This window comes from Nicotiana attenuata, unplaced genomic scaffold (genome assembly GCF_001879085.1).
Source record: "Nicotiana attenuata strain UT unplaced genomic scaffold, NIATTr2, whole genome shotgun sequence".
Lineage (NCBI taxonomy): Eukaryota > Viridiplantae > Streptophyta > Magnoliopsida > Solanales > Solanaceae > Nicotiana > Nicotiana attenuata.
Window position 1 is genome coordinate 219,942 of NW_017671171.1, and position 10,372 is coordinate 230,313.

Here is a 10,372-nt window from a genome sequence, read left to right on the forward strand (position 1 = left end):
AAAATCGTGGTCAAATTCCAAGAATATAAATTTCTAGGTCTTCCCACCAAAACCCCAAATTTCTACCAATTTCATGCTCAAATCCGTACATAATCAATGTATTTAACTCAAGATAGGTGGGGATAGCTTACCTTATCGTTGATGATGAAAACCCCCTCTTGAAATCCTCCAAGAATCGCCCAAGCCAGGAGAAAAATGAGAGAAAATGGCCAAATCCCGATTTTTAAAACACTCACTGCCTCCAGCACTTCCGCACCTGCGGTCCAATGACCGCTTCTGCGGTTCCGTAGGTGCGGCCTCTCTACCGCTCCTACGGTTTCTCACCAGGACCCATTTTCCGCTTCTGCGCCTCGACCACCGTAGGTGCGGTCCCGCTTCTGCGGCTACATGACCGCATCTGCCGTCCCTTCACTTCCAGTCCAAAACCGCATCTGCGGCTCTTCTGGCCGCTTCTGCGGCTCCGCACCTGCGGCCCTAGTCTCGCGGGTGCGGTTATACCAGCAACTTTAGCCTTTTCCAAAAGTCCAATTTCGATCCGTTGACCACCCGGAACCACCCGAGGCCCCGGGACCCCAACCAATCATACTAACCGGTCCCAAAACACATTACGGACTAGCTCGAGGCCTCAAATCGTATCAAACAACGCTAAAACCATGAATCAACCCCCAATCCAAGCTTTATGAACTTTAGAATTTTAAACTTCTACTTTTGATGATTAAACCTATCAAATCACGTCCGGTTGACTTCAAATTTTGCACACAAGCCTTATTCGACATTACGGACCTACTCCAACTTTCGGAATCGGATTCCGACCCCGATATCAAAAAGTCCACTTCCGGTCAAACTTCTCAAAAACCTTCAAATTCTATCTTTAGCCAAATGACTCCAAAATGACCCACAGACCTCCGAATTCACTTCCGATCGCGCTCCCAACACTAGAATTACCATACAGAGCTACTCCCAGACTCGGAATCCCGAACGGACATCGATAACACTGACATGCCCTTCAACCCAAACTTATAAAATTTCTTCCAAAATGCTAACTTTCACCATAGGAGCCAAAACGCTCCCGGGTCATCCAAAACCCTATCCTAGTTAATTCTTTCAACTTAAAGCTTCCGAAATGAGGATTCTTTTTCCAAATTAACTCCGAACTTCCCGAAATTCAATCCCGACTACGCGTACAAGTCATAATGCCTGAATTGAAGTTGCTCATGGCCTCAAACTGCTGAACGGTGCGCTAAAGCTCAAAACGACCGGTCGGGTCGTTACACTTAGCTAAAGCCAATTGTTAAACAACAAAATATTATAGTCATACTAACGTGTTAATCGTAACTAAATTTATACATAGAATATTTAAAACTTCTATTGTGCAACTCCAGTAGCTATTTTTTTTCCATATCACAACAGTACTTTAATAAACAATATATTAATCCTTGAAACTAGCAAACTGAAACATTGTTTAAAATGAATACTAGAACTCTATTTAAACAAAACGTACAAACAATGTTTCATAAAATAAATAATACTAATTGATACTAACGACTATTACTCATGTAAGAATTATGATTACATGATATTTATTTAACTAGCTACTACGAATAGTCAAAATAAAAATTAAAGTATTCAATCATCTTCACCTACAGATCCGTCACCGATCAAGTGGTCTATTTTTCCATCAGGGTGCTCAAAGAAGTCTGTCACATCCAAGTGGGTGATGTCGAATTCATTGTCAGAGACAAAATTAGCTTTTGGGCCTTTATTCTTTAGAGATACTTGATAAAGCTCAACCAAATATTTTGGTGTACGATAAGTAATTGCCCAATGCCCTTTTCCACTGCAACGATAGCATTCAGTTTCTGAACCCTTTGCCTTTGGCTTCTCATCTTTCCGACCATTTCCACTTTTGGTGGTTATTTTTCTTTGGGGTAGGACTAACACCAAGAAAAATTGCCACGAACAGGGCCACGACCTTTTTCACGCTTAGCATAATGGGAATACACCTCATCCACTTCAGGCAATAGTGTAGACCCAGTGGGTCGATTTTCATAATTTCTCATGAGCAACTTATTGTTTCGTTCAGCCACAAAGAGAAGAGAAATCAACTCAGAGTACTTCTTGAAACCTTTCTCTCGATATTGTTGTTGCAAGACCATATTGGAGGCATGAAACATTGTGAACATTTTTTCAAACATATCATAGTCAGTGATACTATCTCCACAGAGTTTCAATTCAGAAGTAATTTTGAATATCGCATAATTTATTCAGAAATAGACTTAAAGTCTTGGAGCCTCAGGTAAGCCCAATCATATCGTGCTTGTGCATGGAAGAGTGACCAACTTTAAGTTGTCATATCTTTCCTTTAAGTCATTCCACAAAACAAGTGGATCTTTGACTGTGAGATATTCTATTTTCAACCCTTCATCGAGGTGACGACGCAAGAAAATCAAGGCCTTACAACCGTCTTGGGTAGATACTTTATTTGTATCTTTAATGGCGTCCCCAAGACCCATTGCATCTAAAAGGATTTCAGCATCAAATACCCATGTATATAGTTCTTGCCCGAAATTTCAAGGCCAAACGAACTTTCGTTTCATAATATCAATTATAGTTAAAACAGGAGAAAGATTATACCTTAGTCTTCTCAAAGAGAATCTTGAGACGATAGAGTCTCGTGCTAATAATGTGAAATAAAACAATAATGAATTGCAGAGGGAGACAGAGAGAGAGAGAGTTCTAATTGATTCTAAGATGAATTACAATGGAATAGAACCCCTCTATTTATAGGAAAAAAGTAGCTTAGTGATCACGCCCAACTATGCCTTATAAAAAGGATTAAACGGTCGTTGAAAATATAATCCGGCTTACAAGTCCGGAGTCGAATCCCACAGAGAACTAAGACTTAGCTACAACTGTTCACTATCACCAAGAAGACAAACTTGAACAATTTCTAACTTATAGATATTAAGATTTTTATGTCTAACTAATTAACTAACGAATTAAATTAGTAGATTAACAACTAAAGATACTACGGGTTGGAGACATGATTAAGGAGGTCTAGCGTTATGATTTCCCCTATTGTCGGAATCCTTTCGGCTATATTTCCTATAAATTTCCCTAAGTTTCTCTGTCGATCATGAGCACTCTGACTGTCGTAACTCTCTCCCGAGTAATTACCACAATTTACTAGACATATTCTCCCGAATTACGCTAGCTGGCATTAAGTACGACTCACTCAAATCGCACCAAGGTTTCGTTATCCCTAATCCCACCTTTAAACCCTCCGTATTGAGCCCTTATATACGTTAGGAGTGATTGTTCAACAACTATCTAAATATGCACTCTCTCCCGAGTAATACACATTAAATAGGCACAGTCGATTGAGAGCTCTTCAACCAACCACAAGAATAACGTAGTTAAACAAATAGAGAAAATACTACGGTAAATCTATATTAACATAACAGGAAAATCATCCTCCAATAGGTTCCATCAAAACCCTAGATAACAAATTAGCTATTCATAATAGTATGCATAACTACAATACTAGAATTCATAACCAATAATGGAATTAGGAAGAATGAAGTGAAAACTCGTAGAAGAATTCTCCGCCTTGATCCTAGTGTGTTCTTACCTCCTTAGGTCGAATCCCCGGTCTAATGTCGGTCTCCGTGCTCTCCCTAGGTCTAAAATGTATCAAAAGTCTGTCCCTCCCTTCCTCCAAATAGCATTTTTACATGTATTTATACCAAATAGGGTCGGGCCCAGATGAAACATCTTTTCCTGCGCGAAATAAGACAATCACTCTGTAAATTTGCACTACCGCGGCGCATGGGGCGACGCGCCCTGCGGTGTGATTGTGGGGAAGTTCAGAGAACTTATTCTGACAGGCTATAGGAATTTTCCACAGGCACGGCGCCCCCCACGCTGCGGTAGTGGGAATTAGCAAAAATGCAAAACATGAAAGTTGTAGCCCTTTCAAATATCTTTCCAATGATATATTGTGGAACCCAAACCGAGTTCTGAGCAAAAAGTTATGTGCATTTTACTAGAAAATGCGTCGTATGCCCGCTAGATTCTTCGTTTCGTTCTTAACTATTATCTATTGATCCCCGAACATGATCCCGGCTTGATTCCTTGGGCTTTTTCAGACTTCAAAGCTCCTAATCACTTGAATTCATTCCATAATATCTACATAGCTCGGAATCACTCCTACAAGGCATAAAATACACAATTTAGTGCAAAAATCTAGCGATTAAAGCTCAAACTCAATTAAAGTGCAGTACATTAGGTGTAATAAGCCACTAAAATACGTAATTATAGCCTGTCATCAACACCCCACACTTAAATCATTGCTCGTCCTCGAGCAATCAAACTACACTTGACACGATTTTTTTAAACAATTCTCCTAACTCATCACACCAAGAATATTTAAAATAGACTAAGCACAAAAGCGTAACATCTTCACCTCAAGATTTGACTCACAAGTACCACGAATTATTCACAACTCACCCACTTACTCTAACATAGAGGTCACTAACATTACCTTTCCTTCATGAATCAAGTGCCCTCACACAACAAAAGAGAGTAGTTCCACACAATATAAAAGTTAAGAACAATTAGGAACTCAAGATAGAAAGAATTCACTCACTATCAGAAACGACATTCATATGCCACAAAAGATGCACCATAGGCTTGCCTGTAGTGTACTACTCTACTAATCGAGCTCATTCAGTCTAGGATCAAGTAGGACTTTTAACTGGTTGTAATGTAGGTTGCGGGATGGGTAGGATACATTTGGATATCAGAGTGACTACACCTCCCTAAGCACTTTAATACATACACTTTAACATTTAAAATCCCACACTTATGTCAAACCATAAATCCACCTTCACATCAATATATATTAACTTCATACTTCTTTAAGCACAATTACATCAAGAGTTACCACTTGTCAATGAATATATTTTTTTCTTTACAGCAATACAACTATTTTTTTCTTTTCTTTCTTTTTCGATTCAAGTGGCTTCTATTTTTTTTAAACGGTGCACCTTTCTCCTTATCTCATTAGTTCCACTCAAAAGCCAAACCAACCACCCCACAGTTTAACTTTTACAAAGTTCATAACAATTCAAGTGCTAATGAGAGGTGAAAATGTCCAAATAGATGGTTAATTCAAACAAAGGGGTAAGGCTTGTAATATGGTTGCCAAAGAAACAGGATTACCGGCTCAAAGGGATTAACTACGTTACATAACAATTAGGCGAGTAAAATATACATATCTGGCTCAACAAAGAAACGCCTATATTACTTCCAAGATTGAAAAAAACTACTAATTTGCTTTCCAAACACACGGGGCAAGTTCTAGACATCAGATGCGACGCACAAGATAACATAAAACCTTACACACACATGGCATATAAATCATTCAGGATTGGTTTTTATCAAGACACTCTAGTCAAAACAGTTAAGCAAATTTAAGGTCATACAATTTAAGGTACTTCTACAAGAGTAAAAACTGAGCCTAAGCGTTACAACCAAAGTACTCACTTTCCTCAAGGCATAACAAAGTCAAGAGATATCGCTGCGATTCAATTCATCTCACACTAGCTCCTACTCCCTAAAAAAAGTAACTGCACCCGGTTCAAACAAAACCCTTGGAAAAGAACCTCATCACAAAGAAAAACCAAGGGGGGATTACTACACTAACTACAAACGGTTCAAACAAAACCCTTGGAAAAGAACCGCGGCACAAAGAAAAACCAAGGGGGAATTACTACACTACCTACAAAGAAAATCTTTTTTTTAGACTTAAATCCCTCAAGGAAATTGTCTAGGATATCCATCATCGAGAAAAGTCCAATCTTTTTTTAAAACAAAAGCATTATTCAATTAAACTAACACAACTAAAATAGCATAGAAAGTCACTCAGACAATCTCCTCACCCCACACTTAAAATTGTGCATTGTCCCCAATGCACACCATACTAATAAGAGGGTAAAAGAAACTCCCTGGTAGGCCAAAGGCCGAAGCACTAGCAGCTCATGGGGTACTCAGACTTCTCCCAGGCTTGGTCCTTCGTGCGGGTACCTCACACTTAGTTCCAACCATCTGGTTTGTTGTTGCATCCTTCCAATAGCTTTGCTTTCCATGCTCCTAGAAAATCAAAAATCGACACTACAAAAATAATATAATTTAAAAAAATAAAAAAAATTAAAAGAAAGCAGTAAAGCTGGGTTGCCTCCCAACAAGCGCTTGATTTAACGTCGCGGCACGATGTAAATCACTTTCTGCCTCCACTTCGAACTTATGAATTGGATCCCAAGTTTTGATTCTGCTCTATGATCATGCTCCTGGGGCGATACAAATTGTTGCGATCCATAAATTAAATGATACTTTATGAACTTTTCATGGCTTTCAATCGAGGAATGTCACTTTGCCTAGATGACCTTGAAATTTTCAGAATATAGGTCCCATCTACCTCTTCCTTTGACTCTTGCATTGGCTCATACGGCTCAGTTTCCATTTCACCATCTGAACATAATGTAGAGAAGTGCTTGGAATGAGGTCCAACGCGCTCAAATACATGAACTTCAAGATTTTTAACCTCCTCAACACCAATCACACTAGAGTCAACTAAATTTGTATCATCAACGTCCCTGGTTGACTCTAATATTACTTCTTCAACATCGGCATCCTCAAATTCTAGCTGGTTAGAGTGTTGGGGTTCTACTTTGGACCCCTCCATTGGCACCTCAATTTCCATCTCTAATGCGCACTGCTCCTGGCTACTATCCATAATATTGGCATATTGAGCATTAAAAGCTTCAACTAGTTGACTCACTTGAGCCTCCAAGTTACAAATAGTTGCATCTTGCCTTTGTACCCGCAGTTGTATCTCATCATATTGTTTCATAAGGCACTTTAGCATATCCTCAATCTTTTTCAGGTCATCATCCCTGGGTTCTTTGTTCATATTAACTTCAAAAAAAAAAAAAAGAACCATCAAAGTAAGGGGTTGGAGGAAGATAAGAAATATAAGCACAACCATGAAAGTGACCATCTTGACCACCACACATATCACACACATTCCACACATAAGATTGAGTTGGTGCACATAACGCTCTCGGGAATATTTCGACAATTTTGCAATGGGTGGTTTTCCCCACAATATGCATAAGGAGGATCAAAAGTAGAATTACCAACATCAAAACTCTCATAATTCCAAGATGTCATGTCTCTCAAGTCAAAAAAAATCAAATACAAGAAAACAAAAATAAAAGTTCAAACTTGCAACCTAGAAATATGTACACCTACAGCTATACCGTTAGTTCCCGGGCAACGAAGTCAAATTTGATCACGCCCAACTATGCCTTATAAAAAGGACTAAGCGGTTGTTACAAATATAATCCGGTTTACAAGTTCGGAGTCGAATCTCACAGAGAACTAAGGCTTAGCTACAACTGTTCACTATCACCAAGAAGACAAGCTTGAACAATTCCTAACTTATAGATATTAAGATTTTTATGTCTAACTAATTAACTAACAAATTAAATTAGTAGATTAACAACTACAGATACTACGGGTTGGAGACATGATTAAGGAGGTCTAGCGTTATGATTTCCCCTATTGTCGGAATCCTTTCGGCTATATTTCCTATAAATTTCCCTAAGTTTCTCTACCGATCATGAGCACTTTGACTGTTGTAACTCTCTCCCGAGTAATTACCACAATTTACTAGACATATTCTCCCGAATTACGCTAGCTGGCATTAAGTACGGCTCACTCAAATTGCACCAAGGTTTCGTTATCCCTAATCCCACCTTTAAACCCTCCGTATTGAGCCCTTATATACGTTAGGAGTGATGTTGTTCAACAACTATCTAAATATGCACTCTCTCCCGAGTAATACATATTAAATAGGCACAGTCGATTGAGAGCTCTTCAACCAACCACAAGAATAACGTAGTTAAACAAATAGAGAAAATACTACGGCAAATCTATATTAACATAACAGGAAAATCATCCTCCAATAAGTTCCATCAAAACCCTAGATAACAAATTAGCTATTCATAATAATATGCATAACTACAATACTACAATTCATAACCAATAATGAAAACAAGAAGAAGGAAGTGAAAACTCGTAGAAGAATTCTCCGCCTTGATCCTAGTGTGTTCTTACCTCCTTAGGTCGAATCCCCGGTCTAATGTCGGTCTCCGTGCTCTCCCTAGGTCTAAAATGTATCAAAAGTCTGTCCCCCCCCCCCCCCCTCCAAATAGCATTTTTACATGTATTTATACCAAATAGGGACGGGCCCAGACGAAACATCTTTTTCTGCGCGAAATAGGACAATCACTCTGTAAATTTGCACTACCGCGCCACATGGGGCGACGCGCCATGCGGTGTGCTTATGGGCAAGTTCAGAGAACTGATTCTGACAAGCTGCAGGAATTTTCCACAGGCGCGGCGCGCCCCACGCCACGGTAGTGGGAATTAGCAAAAATACAAAACATGAAAGTTGTAGCCCTTTTAAATATCTTTCCAACGATATATTGTGGAGTCCAAACGGAGTTTTGAGCGAAAAGTTATGTGCATTTTACTAGACAATGCGTCGTATGCCCGCTCGATTCTTCGTTTCGTTCTTAACTATCATCCATTTATCCCCGAACACGATCCCGACTTGATTCCTTGGGCTTTTACTCAGAATTCAAAGCTCCAAGTCACTTGAATTCATTTCATAATATTTACATAGCTCGGAATCACCCCTACAAGGCATAAAATACATAATTTAGTGCAAAACACTAATGATTAAAGCTCAAACTCAATTAAAGTGGAGTACGTTAGAGTGTACTAAGCGATTAAAATACTTAATTATAGTCTATTATCACTTAGTCACCAAGTAACAAACCCTAAAATCTCTCTAGACATTCACCATAAATAAAATTCTATTTATAACATCTACAATATACTTTCCTTTCACTACCGAAACAATTAATGGACAGTAAGTATGAAAATTGGTTATTTTATAAAAAAATATTTTTTCGAGAAATCATATTCCTTCGTACTAAACACGGTACTCTTTATTTTTTAAAAAAATAGTGAATCGCCTTAACATATTTGCAATGATCTCTCCCTTTTCCCGAATTTCTAGTATGTAATTTCCCAAATAACCAATTGCTCCGGTAATCCCCAAGAAAATATTCCCAGCTAAATTCGCATGTAGTACTAGGGATTTTCCTTCAGATTAACATATGATTTTTTTCCCTCATTTTCTTTGTTTGTTTACCTGCGAATTTTCTCACGAAAATGTACTTGCCGATTTATTTCTCTACTAATATATATTAAAGTTACTGACAAATTTAATAACGCTACTAATATATTTGAAAATTATCGTTAAGAAAAAATTAAATTAACGAGTATACTATAAAAATAAAAAATAAAATAATATTAAGTTATTTTATTAATAAATAAAATACATAGTTAAAAATATATTATATATTATATATAGAAGGTATTACATAAATATGAAGGTTTATATAATATCAAGGGCATAATAGACTTTTCAAGTAAAAATGTGACTTTTGTGATAACTAGAGCAAAGTAAAATATTTTTTGTGTAACAAAAGAAAAAACGGAAAAGGGCTTGATATATCCCTCTACTTTGTTTTATTGTTCAATCCTGTCTCCCGTTATACTTTCCGTCCAAATTTACCCCTACCGTCCATCAAAGTTCTATATTTGCCCCTATTTTAACGGACGGGACACGTGGCACATTCTGAATACGGAAAAGGGCTTGATATATCCCTATACTTTATTTTATTGTTCAATCCTATCCCTCGTTATACTTTCCGTCCAAGTTTACCCATGCCCTTCATCAAAGTTCTATATTTGCCCCTATTTTAACGGCCGGGACACGTGGCATATTTTAGGAGAAAGAACCAGTACAAAATCAAAAAAACTCCAAACCGCCCTAGAACCCATGACCCGCATGCTCGTTTTTCCTCTCTTAATTTTTTTCCAAACTTCTCTTAAATAAAAACTTTTAATCCGTGTAAGAGATTATCTTAGTCTGATAAAGAGATGAGGTTCAAAGACACAATTTCCGGCGCCGGCGTGATTTCGTGAGAAAGGCATTGTGACTGATTGATTGAGTTGGTTCGAGGTGAGTGGCTTGCCTAACCTTGTGTGGGAACTCCCCTTAGGATTTGGTACTATTTTTTTATATATGAGTGCCGTGTACGTGAGGTGACGAGTGCGTACACGGGCTATTTGTTGCAAACTCTATTTTCATTAAGTAAAATATCTGTTTTTCCTTAACTGAGCTACACTAACATATGTAATTATCCTATTTAGTTTAGAACAACATGTCTAC